The following is a 17736-nucleotide window of genomic DNA, read 5'->3' on the forward strand; positions in this document are numbered from 1 at the left end:
TGTCACCTCATGGGAAATAGATGGGGAAACAGTGCAAACAGTGTCAGACTTTATGTTTTGGGGCTTCAAAATCACTGCAGATGGTGACTGCAGCCATGAAATTAAAAGACTCTTACTCCTTGGAAGGAAGGTTATGACCAACCTAGATAGCATATTTAAAAGCAGAGACATTACTTTGCCAACAAAGGTCCATCTAGTCAAGGCTGTGGTTTTTCCAGTAGTCATGTATGGATGTGAGAGTTGGATGGTGAAGAAAGCTGAGCGCCAAAGAATTGATGCTTTTGAACTGTGGTGTTGGTGAAGACTCTCGAGAGTCCCTTGGACTGCAAGAAGATCCAACCAGTCCATCCTAAAGGAGATCAGTCCTGAGTGTTCATTGGAAGGACTGATGTTGAAGCTGAAACTCCAGTACTTTGGCCACCTCATGCGAAGGGTTGACTCATTGGAAAAGACCCTGATGCTGGGAAGGATTGGGGGCAGGAGGAGAAGGGGACAACAGAGGATGAGATGGCTGGATGGCATCTCTGACTCGATGGACATGGGTTTGGGTATACTCCAGGAGTTGGTGATGATCAGGGAGGCCCGGTGTGCTTCGATTCATGGGGTCGCAGAGTCGGACACGACTGAGCGACTGAACTGAACTGAAGTGTCCTCATGTCGATGGTTTTTCAACAGCTAGTTAGTTGCAATTTTGGTGCTCTCACAGGAGGAGTTGCGTGCTGGTGTTTCTACTCCACCATCTTGACCTGAATGTCAGTATACTTTTAAATAATTAACTAATTAAAATTATTTTTATTATTTTTGGCTGTGCTGAGTCTTTGTTGCAGTGCAGGTTTTTTCTAGTTGCAGTGTGCTAGCTTCTCATTACGGTGGCATCTCCTGTTGCAGAGCGCGGGCTCCAGAGTATGCAGGCGTCAATAGCTGTGGCACACAGGCTCAGTTTTCCAGCTTCTCATTGCAGTGGCATCTCCTGTTGCAGAGCGCGGGCTCCAGAGCATGCAGGCATCAGTAGTTGCACCACACAGGCTCAGTTTCCCAGCTTCTCATTGCAGTGGCATCTCCTGTTGCAGAGCGTGGGCTCCAGAGCATGCAGGCATCAGTACCTGTGGCACACAGGCTTAGTTTCCCAGCTTCTCATTGCAGTGGCATCTCCTGTTGCAGAGCACAGGCTCCAGAGCGTGCAGGCGTCAGTAGCTGTGGCTAACAGGCTTAGTTTCCTGACAGCATGTGGAATCTCCCGGGATCAGGCATCAAACCCAGGTCCCCTGCATTGGCAGGTGGATTCTGAACCCTTGGACCACCAGAAAAGTCCTAGCATTAGGTTTGTTGTGATAACAGCTACTGTCTTTTGCAGAATAATTATTTATATACCGAAAAAAAATGTTTGAATTTGGAAAGTTTGGAAAAGTTTGCTGTTTTCTTTATAGCTGCTTTATTTTAGAAAGGTTTAGTCCTTAGCTTACTAGAAAAGAAATTATTGACTTGTTTTGTTTTGCTTATTTCTTTAATAAAACTTTACTATTTCAGTATCTTTTTTTAATAGGAAAAAGTAGAAAAGTTTTAAAAAGCACATATTGAAAAATTTTAGAGGAACTGCCTGCATCATTGCTTTATTACCCAGAAACAGTTTCTTATACTGCCAGAAATTCCATTGCCCTGCCATGCCTGCTGCTCAGTCGTATCTAATTCCTTTAGAGCTATATATTTTAATGTGCAGTTCAGTAAATCCATGTTCTATCATTCATACATGGATATGTTGTTGTTGTTCGGTTTCTCATTGTGTCCAGCTCTTTGGGACACCATGGACTGCAGCACACTAGGCTTCCCTGTCCTTCAATTTTGTGCAAACTCATGTCCATTGAGTCGGTGATACCATCCAACCATCTCATCTTCTTTCGCCCCCTTCTCCTCTTGCCCTCAGTCTTTGCCAGCATCAGTCTTTCTCAGTGAGTCAGCTCTTTGTATCAGGTGGCCAAATTATTGGAGTTTAAGCTTCACCATCAGTCCTTCCAATGAATATTTAGGGTTGATTTCCTTTAAGATTGACATGGATATGGTCTTGCCAAATTAAAGAGTTAATTTCTTAATCCTAGAATACATTACCTGCATAAGTGAATGCATATTTGGATCATCTTGAATATAGAACTATTTTAGGGGAGACCAGAGGTCTGCAAGGTGAGGATGAAGCTGAGGGCAGCAGAGGTGAACAGAATTACTGTCCCTTTGACAGAATGAAGGCAGTCCTGGAGTTACTGGTGTAGTGCTCACCAGCGCTCCCCCAACCCTATTTTTTTCCACTAGCAAAAACTCTGAGGAAACCCATAGACAAGGGGAGTTTGAAAAATACCTGTTAAGTTCTCAACCTTGGTCTGACAGTGTATAATAGGGAAAAAGTGGGGCTAAAAGACTGGATAAGAGAAACATTTTTCTTGTCAGAAAATGTTTTTGACACACGAGGGATCAGAGAAACATTTTTTTAAAATATACTGACTGTTTTGCTATTTTACCATATTTCTATGATGCATATGACAAATCATTAAATAGTTCTAATATTGATTAGTATTCTCTTTGAAGTTTCTGTATCTCTGTACCCTATGAAATTTGTTATTAGGAAAGATTTTTCTGAAAACTGATTTTGCACTTGAGTTATTTGTTGTCCTTCATCTTTTCTATTTTTTGTTTGTTTGTTTTTCAGTACAGTGAGTAGAGTTCAAATGCCACTAGCTGCGATGGCAAATCTTTTGTAACCTATGAAAATTATGTTATTAAGGGATAATTTGAAATCATTTCTATGGATACATCTTAATTTCATTTTTTGAAAAACCTGTGGAGATAAACTGTCTGAAGTTAGAGACTAGTCACTCTATTCTTCCCCCATTTTTGTAATTCATAGGATTTCAGGTGCATAGAAATAGATTAGTCATAACTGTCTTCATGATACATAGATTTGTTTCACTCATGGAATGAAACATTTAATTAAACATTCATTCCCCCATTTGTTTTATCCTTCTTATTTTGTTTTTAAAATTTATTGCTGCAACATAGTTTTTAAGGATGTGTTGAATACCGATGAACCCTTGCATGAGCCAATAACAATTTATTTCTATGTCCTCCTTGCCTATCTCTTTCCCTACTATCCATCCACAAAGATAACTACAATTCTGAATTTTTTTGTTATTTGCTTGATTATTTTCTAGATTTAGGTCACATTATTATATATATAAACACACGGATGTGTCCATGTTATTCGATTCTGGTCATTTTTGAACTTCTAAGAAGGGGCATAATGTATAACATGCATGTTGTCTTCTGGGGCTTCCTTTTTTCTGTTGTGCACTGTTAGTGCAATTTATGGGGAGAAGGCAATGGCAGCCTACTCCAGTACTCTTGCATGGAGAATCTCATGGACGGAGGAGCCTGGTAGGCTGCAGTCCATGGGGTCGCTGAGAGTCAGACACGACTGAGCGACTTCCCTTTCACTTTTTTCTTTCATGCACTAGAGAAGGAAATGGCAACCCACTCCAGTGTTCTTGCTTGAAGAATCCCAGGGACGGGGGAGCCTGGTGGGCTGCCGTCTATGGGGTCGCACAGAGTCGGACACGACTTAAGCGACTTAGCAGCAGCAGCAGCAGCAGTGCAATTTATGAATATTTGTTTCTAGTTTTTCCATTGTTTATACAATGCTGCTGTAAACATTCTTGTACATGTCTCGATGTTCATATGCTTGATTTTCTTTTTCTGATTAAACATTATGGGATCATAGTTTATGCAAAAGTTCAGTTTATCCATTTTTATCTAGTTGCATTTAGTTGCTTTTAACTTCATTAGAAAGTTTTGTTAAATTGTATTGTGATGGTTGTCATAGCAGCATGAGTTTTTAAAAAAGCATCAAAATTAGTGAACTTTTTTGTAGCCATTTTAATACTGAAGGTGAAAGAAAAAAAGCAACATTTTTTTGACATTTTATGCTTTACTATTTCAAGAAAGGTAAAAACACAACTGAAATGCAGAGAAAAGACTTGAGCAGTATATGGAAAAGGTGCTGTGACTGTTGAATGTATCAAAAGTGGCTTGCCAAGTTTCATACTGGAGATTTCTTGCTGGATGGTACTCCAAAGTCAATGTTATACCACGTGGGAGAGAGCCAACATACTCAAATATATCCAAACCAGGCATTGAAAATCATTTGTACCAGCTTGGTTATGCCAGTCATTTTGATGTTTGGGTTCCACATAAGTTAAGCAAAAAAAAAACCCTTTCTTGACTGCATTTTCACACAGGATTCTTTACTTATATGTAACAAAAATGTACCAGCTTTTAAAACTGTGATGGACAATGAAAAGTGAATATGGTACAATAATGTGAAATGGAAAAGATTGCTGGGCAAATGAAATGAACCACCACCAACCATACTGAAGGCTGGTCTCCATCCAAAGAAGGTGATGTTATGTATATGGCGGGATCGGTAGGAAGTCCTTTATTATGGGCTCTATATGGAAAACCAGACAATTAATTCCAACAAGTACTGCGCCCATTGAGACCAACTGAAAGCACACAATGAAAAGCATCCAAAATTAGAAAACAGAAAATGCATAATCTTCCATCAGGATAATGCATGTTTCTTTGATGACCAGGCAAAAATTGTTAGAGCTTGGCTCGGAAGTTCTGATTCATCCACTGTATTCGCTAGACATTGCACTTTTAGATTTCGACTTATTTCAGTCTATACAAACTTCTCTTAATGGAAAAAAAATTGAATTCCCTGAAAGACTGTAGAAGTCACCTGGAACAGTTCTTTGCTCAAAACGATAAAAAGTTTTGGTAAGATTGAATTACGAAGTTGCCTGGAAAATGGCAGAAGATAAGTGGAACAAAATGGTGAATACATTATTCAATAAAGTTCTTGGCAAAATGAAAAATGTGTCTTTTATTTTTACTTAAAAACCGAAGGAATTTTCTGGCCAACCCAGTATGTGTGAAGTGATCCTTTGGTTCCAAATCCTGTGATTCAGATTCTGTCTAAAATTTGGTTTTAGGCTACACTTTTTTTTGCCTTTTACCTGGTGTATTAAGTCTATGTGAATTCAATTAGCTCATTATTTTTTTCTATGTACTGCAGTTCTAAGTTGTCATTTTGTTCCTTTTTGCCTTCATTTGCATTGAATAGTTAGACTAATTTTTCTTCTATTACATTAGAAGTATTCTATTCCTGTTATTTTTGTGGTTTCTATAGCATTACATGCAAACTTATCCAAGTCTACTATTAATCAATATCTTTAATTTTGTATAATATTAACATGTTATTGTTCAGTTGTTAAGTCATGTCCAACTCTTTGCAACCCCATGGACTTCAGCATGCCAGGCCTCCCTGTCTCTCACTGTCTCCCATTGTTTGCCCAAGTTCATTTCCATTGAATTAGTAATGCTATCCAGCCATCTCATTCTCTGCCTCCCTCTTCTCCTTTTGCCTTCCATCTTTCCCAGCATCAGTGTCTTTTCCAGTGAGTCGGCTTTTTGCATCAGGTGGCCAAAGTATTGGAGCTTCAGCTTCAGCGTCAGTCCTTCCAATGAATATTCAGGGTTGATTTCCTTAAACATTCCTTTACGATGTGCTGCATATTAGCATAAATGGGGTAAATGAATATTATTAATTATTTTGTTTTTGTTGTTTAGTCACAAAGAGTTGTTTGCCTCTTTGACCCCTTGGACTATATAGCCCACCAGGGCTCTGCCATGGGACTTAGCAGGCAAGAATACTGGAGTGGGTTGTCATTTCATTCTCTAAGTTTTTTTTTTTTTTTTACTTCAAACTTTTTATTTTATGTTGGCATATAGCCAACTGATTAACAATGTTGTGGTAGTTGCAGGTGAATAGTGCAAAGATTCAGCCATACATATACGTGGATCCATTCTCCCTCAAACCTCTCTAACCGTGCAGGCAAGCATATAACATTGAGCAGAGTTCCGCATGCTATACAACTGAGGTCTTTGTAGGCTGTCCATTTTACATGGTCATGTACACACTGCTCTATGTAAAATCCAATTAAATATTTTACTTCTGTATAATTGAAAATAAAAACTATAAGACCCATTATTTTTGTTTTGTAGCATCCCTGTTCATTCATATACCATTTTCCGTGATCTTTATTTTATTTTGCATCTTGAACCTTAATTATACCTCTATAATTTTCCTTCTCCTGGAAGTATTTTTTTTATAAGTGGAGTCTATAAGTTAGTAAACTCAGTCGTATAAGTTAGTAAACTTGTTTTTGCCAAATCAAAAAATGTGGATACTTGCCTTTGTGTCAAAGGACATTTTAACTGGGTATACAATTTTAGGTTGGCATTTGTTTTATTTTTCTTACTATACTGATGATAGAATAGCATACTCCTTGTCTCAGTTCAAAAATGTCAGTCTTAACTGTTGTTCCTTTGAAAGCAATCTGTTATTTCTATTTTAAAGAATTTTTTTAAGGTTCTCTATAATTTTAATCTGATTGCAAATATGGATTTCTTTTTATACTGCTTAAAATTTGATAGGTCGCTTTAATCTCTTCATTGATGTCTGTCATTGATTCAAGTATATTCTCAGTCATTGGCTTCTAAAATATTGTCTCTGCCTCACTGTTATCACTGGACTAGTTTAAATTGTTAGACTTTCTTATTGGATCCTCTGTGTCTCTTACTTTCTCTCTTAGATCCTGTCTATTTGTCTCTGCTGCATTTTGGATAACTTCTCTTGACCTACTTTTTGGTTCAGTTATTCTCTCTTAAGCTGTGTTTAATCTTGTTAAACGTAACCCATTGAGTTTTTAATTTAATTTTTTCTGTTCTAGACTTTCTTTTTGTTCTTTTAATCTGCTACAAAGTTTCAAGCTTACTTTATATGTCTTGTAACACAGTAAGCATGCTAATTTTAAAGTCTGTTAAATAATTCCAAAACATGAGGTCTTTGAGTGTTTGTTATGTATTGTTTGCTGTTTTCTTGTTCATGGTGTCTTATTTACTTTTGTATCTGATTACCTTTGATTATGTCCTTGTCATTATATTTGAGAAAGTATATGTATGGTTGATGTGAAGCCTGGGTGATGGCCTTTTCAGAAATAACTTGAGATTTTTTTCTTCTAAACATCTGGAGAGGCTACCAGTCTGGATCAGTATAATCCAAATTTAAGGTTTGAGGTTTCCTGGACTAGGTCCGTAACATGAAGCTGGGCTGCAGGTTCATAACTGAGTTTAAGTAACTCTTTGCAGTATATCCTTTAAATTGTTTGTGCTTTTGTAGCAAAAGCAACTGAATCCTGGGCATGCCTTTTTAGGTTCTTTATTAAGATTTCTGCCTCACTATCTTGTTACCTTGTCATACTTTTAAGACATTTTCCATATTTCATTATTCCTTAACATTTTCATTCTGGTGTTTAGTTACCTAGTCTGCCATTAACAAAAGGCAGAAATCTTTCCCTTTCATTTACTTTAGAATTTTTCTTGACGTTTGTTTGCTTTTTGTAGGTTCTACATGAAACATTTCCTCAACACACATTCCTCATGAATGGTCTCATTCAGGGTGTAAAGGTAAGAACAATTTTTGTTTGGTTCACAACAAACCAAAGCCAGGAATCCTTGATAGCTTAACTTTGGAAGTTTAAATAGGACTCTGGAAAACTATTACCATTTGTAAATTTTGTAAATCAAATTTTTAGTTGAATTATCAAAGTCAAAATAAAACACAACCCAAATCCATAAGCCACTACTTTATTTTTATTAACATGTACAGAGCAGAATATGAAGGGTATAATTATGTGAACTTTTAATTCCTCTGTTCACAGAATAAAATCAGTCTTAAAAATCGGTCAAGTATTAATGTCTTTTTTTGAGATAGACTTTGAGATTGAAGGAGTCATCAAGATTTACTTGGATGTAAAGTCTTATTGCAGGGCTGGTGTTCCAGACACAACTTTCTGAGCTCTCAACCACTTGACATAATTAGCCTTAATTCATTGTTTAAATTTTAATGTGATATTTGTCAGAAAAGCTTATAAATAAGGGGTTAAAATATAATGCTGTGTTCCAGTCCCAATTTGTAGTAAAGTATATGTGTGCAGCATCTAATTTGTTCTTTTCAACTTAGGTAATATCAGTCTACATAATTTTACGTTGTGTTGAACAGCACACTTAAAATTATACCATAGTACTTTGCTAAATTCAGTCAGAGGAATTTGCTGAATGCATAGCTTTGAACAACATTAATTGTAATGAATACTACTTATTCTTTGCCTATTTTCAAAAAGAATTTGAGAATGCTTACAATAATAACATAAGTAAAACAGGACAGTTTGAATAAAGTAAAATAAGACATTTTTAATACTCATTGAGAAGAGGAATATTATCAAGAATCTGGTGTGTTTTTTATTTAAGCACTAGATTGTGAACAGTTTTGTCTACATGATCAAAAGAAAAACTTAATGAGAGGGCATTGATTACAAATACTACATAAGTTTATCATTATAGTGGATTCTTTGAAAGTTACTCTGTAGATCTTTTTCTTTTATCATGTGGAGCTAATAAAATCTATTTTAGTCTGGTTCTACAGAATAAAACCAACTTGGTCTGTGTCCAAAAGCCAAGTGGCATGTTTATCATACTTTCACTTAGATACACCCACAATATTATTGTAAAAAAACATAGAACAAAAAGTATTTAAGTTGATTCAAGGGTGTGGACCAGGACTTATTTAACTTCAGCAACTATTGAACTTCAATTTATTGAACTTAAGGAGTTACATGTTTTAGTAACTGGCTGTTGTTTCTCAGATGAGGATATAATGAGAGAACCCTGTAGCCAAGCATAGCTCTATTAAAATGTCTTAATATGGATATGAGCACAGTGGAACAATATGGCTTTATATTCCTTTAGCTTTAAATTTCTGTTCTGCATCTTATTAACAGTTACCTTAGTCATATAATTTAATCATCCCTTCATTGGAAAGCAATGAGAAAGATCAATGAGCTAGTATATGTAAAACTATTAGCATTCTACATTCATGTGTTAAATACTTAGTAAATATTGCAAAGAAAAATAAAGAACAGAATCTGTTAGAAGGAAAGCTTGATGACCATTTTTCTCACCAGTTTGGGGAAAGACTTTCTTTTTTAGAATAAGAATTATTCATAAATGAAAAGATTGAGTCATTTACATCAATGTTTTAATTTTGGTAAGTCAAAGCCACCATCATCAAACTTAAAATACAAATGACAAAATATTATTTATTATAGAAGGAGGAATACATAAAAGCATTCTCAAAGTAAAACTGTAGGAAAATGACTAGTATCCCAGAAGAGCAAAGAAGGATGTAAGCTGGCAGTTTACAAAAGATGTCAATGTGAAAATAAATTTATCACTATTAAGAAATGAGTCCCAAATTAAATAAGATAATATGTTTTCATGCACATTGGTAAAAAATTTTAAACTGACAAGAACTAGTTCAATTTGTGGTAAATTGTGTCCCCTTGCACTTTTGATGAGAGGATAAATTGGTATAGCTTTTCTGGAAGGCAGTATTTTAAGAGTTAAAAAAATATCCACATATTTTAACAAATGATTGCATTTCTAGAAATTTGTTCTTCTCAAATTGAGTTACTTAGAGATTCGGCTAAAGGACTGTTTGTAATAGTAAACATGTAGAAACTTTTTAAATTCCTTAAAATTAGAATAGATACGTGTAGTATAGCCATATAATGTAATATAGTAGGGTTTCAGTTTTATTGTGACCAAAATAAATGTAAGTAAGCGGGGGGTGGGGGGGAATGATTAAAAAGGAATAACCTGAAGTTTGAAAGGATGTGGATTTATGGATGATTTTTAATTTTCTTCCTTATATATTTTGTTCATCTTTGTAGATTTTCTACAGTTAACTTTCACTTTGTAAGTTTACTATCATAATGCATGGAAGAGAAGTTTTAGATTTGGGGTGAGCATCAATAAAGTATACACGAGTAACCAGTTCTGTTTTGTGAATTTTCCAGTTGGGGGGGGTTGTTTGTTTGTGGTTTTGGTTATTGCAGCAGCTTTATTGAGATATAATTCACCTACCATGCAAGTAATCCCTTTAAAGTGTATGTATGTTTTTTAATTATACTCAGGGTTGTGCAGCCATCAACACAGTCAATTTTATCACATTTTCGTTGCTCCAAAAAGAAATCCTGTACTCCTCATTCCTCCCTAACCTCATTAGTGTTTAGCAAGCACAAATCTGCTCTCTGTCTCTGTGGGTTTGTCTGTTCTGGACATTTCACATAAATGGAATATACAGTATGGTCTTTTATGACTGACTTCTTTTCTTACGGTGTTTTCAAAGTTCACTTGTAGTTCTTATTAGTACTTTATTCTTTTTACGGCCAAACAATATTTCACTCTGTATCCAAACCACAGTTTATCCATTTATCAGTTGATGGACGTTTGGGGTTGTTTCTGGTTTCTTAATTATATTATTGTGAACAATGCTGCTGTGAACATTTGTATACAAGTTTTGATATGGACATTGTTTTCACTTTATCATAGGTACATTGCTAGGAGTAGAATTTCTGGGTCATACAGTAATTTGAGTTTCTAAAAATTGTGTTTTCAAATTAACTTCTTTCTTAACCCTGTTTCTGACAAGTCATTTATGTTCCTCATCTCCTAGACTTCTGTCAGATAAGTGGCTCAAGCCAGGGACAGTTTTCTTTTTTCTTTCTGTACTTACTCCCTTAATGATGTCATCAGACTTAAGACTTGAAACTCTCAAATAAGTATCTTCCTAGACCTTGGGCTGGAACTTTAGACTTGGTATATTCAGTTGCCTAATTGACATCTCTACTTCCTTGCATAATAAGTATTTGAAAGTTAACAGCTCCAAAACTAAGTTCCTGGTCTTCCCCTCCAGCCTGACCAACTCACAAGTCTTCCTCATATTAATTACTTGTCATGGCATTCTTGCTTATGCCAAAATTCCTGGAATTAGTCTTCTTTCTCTTCCATACATATCCCAAACCCAATCCATTAGCAAATTCTGTGATTCTACTTCAAAACAGAACCATCATCAAAACTGTACTTGTCCCCCTTTCAGTGCTGTGTGTACTGTGATTAGTGGCTCAGTCGTGACTGACTCTTTGCAACCTGATGGACTGTAGCCCACCAGTCTCCTCTGTCCGTGGGATTCTCCAGGCATGAATACTGGATTGGGTAGCCATGCCCTCCTCCAGAGGATCTTCCTGACCCAGGGATCAAACCCAGGTCTCCTGCATTGCAGGTGTATTCTTTACCAACTGAGCTACCAGGGAAGCCATTTTGTAGAGATCGTGATAAAATATAAACCAGTTTGTGGCATTCTTCCTCTCTTTTATATGTGTGTGTGTGTGTGTGTGTGTGTGTGTGTATGTATGTGTGTGTATATGTATATGTTTACACACATACACACACGCACACACACACACGCTGTGCCAAGCAGCATGTGGAGTGTTAGTTTCCTGACCAAGGATTGAGCCTTTGTCCCCTGTATTAGAGGCACAGATTCGTAACCACTGGACCTATAGGAAGTCCCTGTGGCACTCTTCTTAACAACCCAACCCAAAACCCCATTTTCTCTTGACAGCATCCTTCTACTCTGTTCCACTTCCTACTGACCTTGCTGCAGCCACAACTTCCTCAGCCTATTTCTGCCTGAGCGCTCTGCAGGTACTGTTTTTTTCTGCTTGCTTTTCCCAGGTTTTGATAGGCTTTACTTCCTAACCCTCAGCTCCTCACCTGGATATTATTTTTTCAGTGAAGGCTTCACTGACTCCCATCTTGAGTAATGTGTCCAGTTCTCATTCATCACTGTTAATCCTCTTTCTCTGCTTTTTCTCCAAAGCATTCTCTCTCCTTTGACATGCTGTATATTTTGCTTTATCTTTATCTTGTTATTGTGTTCTCCTCACTCCTCCTGTTTTAGACTGAAAGTTTCTTAAAGGCGTGGATTTTTGTCCACTTTCCTCGCTGCTGTCCCCAGCATAGTTCTTAGCACTCAGCTTCCCTGGTGGCTCAGATGGTAAAGAGTCCACCTGCCAGTGCAGGAGATGTGGGTTTGATCCCTGGGTCTGTAAGATCCCCTGAAGAAGGAAATGGCAACACACTCCAGTATTCTTGCCTGGAGAATCCCGTGGGCAGAGGAGCATGGCGGGCCACAGTCCATGGGATCACCAAAGAGTTGGGTACAGCTTAGCGACTAAACAACAACAAATATTGTTGAATTAAAAGTTCTTCCAGTCTTTTTTCTAGTCCTTTTGATAAAGTCAAGATCCAGCTTACTTAGAGACTGTAACTATGTTTCTTTTTTTTCTTATATCAGCATTTACTAATTATACCTTACTAATTTCCCCATGACATTAAAACTACATGAAGTACAAGCAGCCCTCTCTTTGCATGTTGTAGTACACACAAATTTCAGTTACCACAGTTCAGTTAAATAGCAAGTCTCCCAACACACAATTCAGATTTCCATTACCATGTGTATTAACTGTGAGTAGTTGCATAAAATATAAACAGCTGCTAACTCCTCAGTCCACAAAACACTATATAAATAACAGAGGCACATCATAACCCATTGTGACATTTCAAAGTGTTGGTGACCTTTCACTGTGCATCTGTTAGTTCATGCATGTATAGCAAAACGTATGTTGTGTTGCCTCTTTGATCCAGTGATATGTTGGAATCTTATCCAAACCTAGAAAGGCATATGACAGTTTTCCAGTTCATAGAAGATATGTGCATCATATATTATAAGACTTTCAAAGAAGACAACCGCTAGTCTTAATGACTCTTAATGTTTTTTTTTTACAAAGAACATTTTAATTATTAATGCTTTAAATCACAATGTACTAAATAAATACTAGTTTTTCCTTTTTTTTATTTTTAAATTAGTTTATCTATTTTTTAACTTTACAATATTGTGTTTGTTTTGCCGTACATTGACATGGGTCCACCATGGGTGTACATGTTTTCCCCTTCCAGAACCCCCCTCCCACCTCCCTCCTCATCCCATTCCTCCAGGTCATCCCTTCATTTCACTAGACATTTATAAGTGATAGTGAAAGAATTTTCAGTGTTCTGACAAAAATTTCTGAAAGGCAAAGAATGAATCAGTTTTTCCCATTGATTAAAATAACTACATAGTTTCACTTGCAGTCATTTCTTTCAGTTCTATACTACTATGCAAAGTAAAAACTATGTGTATTGTTTGCAATGGTTATATGCTACTCCATTGTATGAATATTCCATAATTTATTTATCCATTTCCCTATATAAGTGATTTCTAATTGAAAACTATTGAAGATAATTCTGAGTAAATTTTTAAAATAAGTCTTTATATATTTTTATTGTTTCCTTAGAAATAGAGTTGTAAAACTATAACGTGAGTAGAAAAGTGTGAGCATTTTAAACAATCTTGAATATATAGTACCACATTATCTCCTAGAGCAATTGTGCCATTTCACACTCCGATCAGCAATATGTATATCTGTTTCACCATGCTCTAGTACAAGTATTACTTTTCAGATCTTTCCCAATTTGATAGCTTGAGCATGATGTCTCACTGTAATTTTATTTGTATTTCTTTGATTACAAATGAGGTTAGATATTTTTACATTATTTGCTGGCTACTTTTATGAAGTGCCTTCAAGTTCTTTATTTTTCTAATAAAGATTGTTCAATTCTTAATTTTTCAATAATGAAATTTATTTTGTGTTAATCCTCTCATTTTAATGATTATTAATTTAGTACCTGTTCATCTTAACAGTTAAAAAGGGAATAACTTATACTTAATCATACTTCTCAGGTTTTCAAAGTCCTACTCACATTTTTTCACTAGCAATTTTTATTTTTATGAAATTAAAATATATGGCAGACATTGTTATGTGACTAGCAGTAAGTTATGTTAGAGTTCTCCAGAGAAATAAGACCAATAGAATATATATAAAGAGGCTTACTTTAAGGAATTGGCTCACATGATTGTGGGGCTAGCAAGTCTGAAATATGTAGGACAAGCTGGAAATTTGGCCAGAGTTGATGCTACAATCCTGAGGCAGAATTCTTTCCTCTGGAAACCTCAGATTTCCCTATTAAGGCCTTCAACTGACTTAAATGAGACTCCCATATTAGTGAGGATACTACTACCCTTTACTTTGGCTTCCCTGTGGCTGGCTCGTTGGTGAAAAATTTGCTTGCCAATGCAGGAGACATGGCTTCAATCCCTGGGTTGGGAAGAGCCCCTGGAGAAGGAAATGGCAGCCCATTCCAGTATTCTTACCTGGGAAGTCCCATGGACAGAGGAACCTGGCGGGTTTTAGTCCATGAAGTCGCAAAGAGTTGGACATGACTTAGCAACTAAACAGCAAAAATACCCTTTAAAGCCAGGTAATTGTAGATGTTAGACCACATCTACAAATTAGCTTCATGGCAACACCCACGCTAGTGTTTGACTAAATAACTGGGTACTATAGCCTAGCCAAACTGACACATAAAACTAACCACTGAAGTAGTTTTGGCTACACTTCATTGGAAGTATAACCAGGCTAAGATGCTGTGGTTTGACTTAGTAGATGAAGTCAAGTTATTACTGCTGGATTTAACAGATGGAGTGAATAATAATATTCTTCATGAAGAGAGTTGGTCTGATTGCCCAGTGTCCACCTTGAAACTTCTTGAAGCTTTCTTCTTTAGCTTATTTTATACTTATTAAGAAACTAGATATCTTCATCAGTGTCCCAAACTAACTAAAACTAAGTGGGCTGGATGTCCAGGATTGGTTTATAGCTGGGTCAATCAGTATGAAGAAAGTGCCTCTAAAGCATGCTGCTTTATTCTTGTCTAGCTTTGACATCACAGCAAGAGGCTGAAAGAGGGGGAAAGTAGAAGACCCAGCAATCCATCCCAGGGCTTGCCCACAGGGATTCACATGCAGTGCTTCTTCTCAGTCTAGACTGGATGGTTAAGTCTGATCAAGGAGATGGTTGTGTAGATCCTTTGCCTGAACACTCATACAGGGACATTTAATATGTCAAGAGTTTATCTGATCCTAGAAATTACTGCTGAACTGTCTCATCCTGCTATTTAATGAATTAAATCATCAACCAGTGCATAGCACAAACACACAGAGAAATTGTTGACTGATGTCTCTAAGAATTAAAAAATAAAAAACAAGATACCTTTAAAGTCCCCTTTTAGCTACTCTTCAGTATTACTAAGTACAGAAGTGTTTTTCATACACACACATACACAATAATCTTGCTTCCTTAATTTGGACAGGAAGTTGGATAAAACCTATCCTTTTAATTATCTGTAAACAAAATTGTAAAGCAACCTACTTGAGAGAGATGACTTCATAAATATTAAATATTGTTTTATAACACACTGGTAATTTATACATTTATTGAAACATGCTTAAGAGAATTCACAAGTAGGTAAAGTATAGTCCTTTGTGTGCTTCAGGACAGAGACACTAAAATGCTAGTAAGAAAAATAGTGTGATAATTGATTTGAATTATGGGCTGGGTTAGTCTCAGGTCTTAGAGCCACCTCAGCCTGAGATGAATCCTGGTTCTACTGCTTATGAGCCCTGAGCCTTAGGCTAGTTACTTACCCTAGCAGTACCCTTCTCATAGGGTAAGACATTTGTGTGAAAGGCATAGAACAGATTGACATGTAGAAGTGCTGTTATTTTTTCTTGGAATCAATTTGAAGTAATGGCCCTACTACTTCTAAGATTAAGTGAAAACAGTCTGTTCCTTTATATTTTAATTCAAATTTTGTTTCAGTGAATCTTCCCTATACCCATCTCCTTTGCTCCCTCAATCAAAAGAAAGCATTTCAGCCCTCTTGCCCATATTGGTCTCTCCCTGAAGTTTCAGGATTACTAGCTGTTCTTAGACCTTCCTCATGCTTTTCAAATCACCTTTCCTGGACTTGAGTGTGTCATATTTGTCATTTGTCCTATAAAAGTGATTGTTGTGCACCCTGGGAAGAAAAGCCGTGTACTGTGTAGGGTATAATGTGTCCTGGGTTTGAAAGGTGATTCTTGTTTTAGGACTATTTTTTATGTGAAAAAATTTGCATTTGTCAGTTACATAAATGAAAACAATTCCATCAGTGTGAAAATTTCTCTTTGATCTCCTTTTAAAAAATGAAAAGAGATGAAAGTCATTATTAGTAAAATATTGTATGAAAACTCAAAGTGAATGTATATAATTTGGGGGTAATCCATGTCTATATGTTGTACGTCGTTGTGGCTTATAAAGGATGTCATCAGATGTGAACTTTTTCATGGAAAAATGAAAGTTTTCAGAAGCAGTTAAAAGACTATATCCTATTTTTCATGGGTACCATTTTTCTCTCATACTGAGTTGCAGAGTTAATTAAAATATTTGAAGGAAAACAAAACAAAAAGAATTTTTTGTTTTAAGACTTTTTAATGATATTGACACATTTATTTAGTCAAATATTTGTCAGATGCTTATGTTAAGGAAAGCTTATGCTTGGTGCTTTTATAATAGCTGTATAAAGTATAAAATTCATGTATTTTTGCTTCAAGTGAGTTGTAATTGCCATTCTTTGTATGCTTTAAAAAGTTTATTAGATAATTGCATTTAATTCAACAATAAGCTTTAATTTGCTATTTTGTCAAATTAGAGCCTGTAAGGCCGTGTCTACCATTATGACAGAAAGAGAAGAGGAACTAAAGACCCTTTTGATGAAAATGAAAGAGAAGAGCGAAAAAGCTGGCTTAAGCTCAACATTCAAAAAACTAAGATCATGGCATCTGGTCCCATCAATTCATGGCAAATAGATGGGGAAACAGTGGAAACAGTGAGAGACTCTTTTCTTGGGCTCCAGAATCACTGCAGATGGTGGATGCAGCCATGAAATTAAAAGACTCTTGGTCCTTGGAAGAAAAGCTATGACTAACCTAGACAGCATATTAAAAAGCAGAGACATCACTTTGCCAACAAAGGTCCATCTAGTCAAAGCTACAGTTTTTCCAGTAGTCATATATGGATGTGAGAGTTGGACTATAAAGAATACTGAGGGCTGAAGAACTGATGCTTTTGAACTGTGGTGTAGAAGAAGACTCTTGAGAGTCCTTTGGACTGCAAGGAGCTCAAACCAGTCAATCCTAAAGGAAATCAGTCCTGAATATTCATTGGAAGGACTGATGCTGAAGCTGAAGCTCCAATACTTTGGCCACCTGATGCAAAGAACTGACTCATTGGAAAAGGCCCCGAAAGATTGAAGGCAACGATCAGGAGAAGGGGATGACAGAGGATGAGATGGTTGGATGGCCTCACCGACTCGGTGGACGTGAGTTTGAGCAAGCGCTGGGAGTTGGTGATAGACACAGAAGCCTGACATGCTGCAGTCCAGAGGGTCACAAAGAGTCGGCCACAGCTGAGCAACTGAAGTGAACTGAAGGCCATGTTAGGATTACTGACCAGTTAATTATGCCACCTTAAAAATCTACTGGACTGGGAAGCTAATTTGCAAAAACTGGCATACTAATTCTTGGTCCACACTGGACTTCTGCACACCATGTTTTATCCAGTAGTCACTGGACCCTGATAGCATGGCTTAGTACATTCAGCCCTTGTTACTTCCAGATTTCATATTTGCAAAATCTGCCTACTCACTAAATTTGTTTGCAACCTCTAAGTCAATACAGTGCTTTCATAT

General features: G+C 36.5%; 1 pseudogene across 1 annotated transcript in view; it reads left to right on the top strand.

Moving 5' to 3' along the window:
• LOC145507560 (solute carrier family 71 member 2-like) overlaps positions 1 to 17736 on the top strand; it is a 130618-nt pseudogene that overhangs the window by 76612 nt on the left and 36270 nt on the right. The window contains exon 3 of the transcript XR_014054932.1: positions 7510 to 7572. The product of XR_014054932.1 is annotated as a solute carrier family 71 member 2-like (transcript). The remainder of the gene's footprint in view (positions 1 to 7509; positions 7573 to 17736) is intronic.

The sequence above is a fragment of the Giraffa tippelskirchi genome, chromosome 1 (assembly GCF_054371585.1).
Source record: "Giraffa tippelskirchi isolate mGirTip1 chromosome 1, T2T-mGirTip1v1.2.pri, whole genome shotgun sequence".
NCBI lineage: Eukaryota > Metazoa > Chordata > Mammalia > Artiodactyla > Giraffidae > Giraffa > Giraffa tippelskirchi.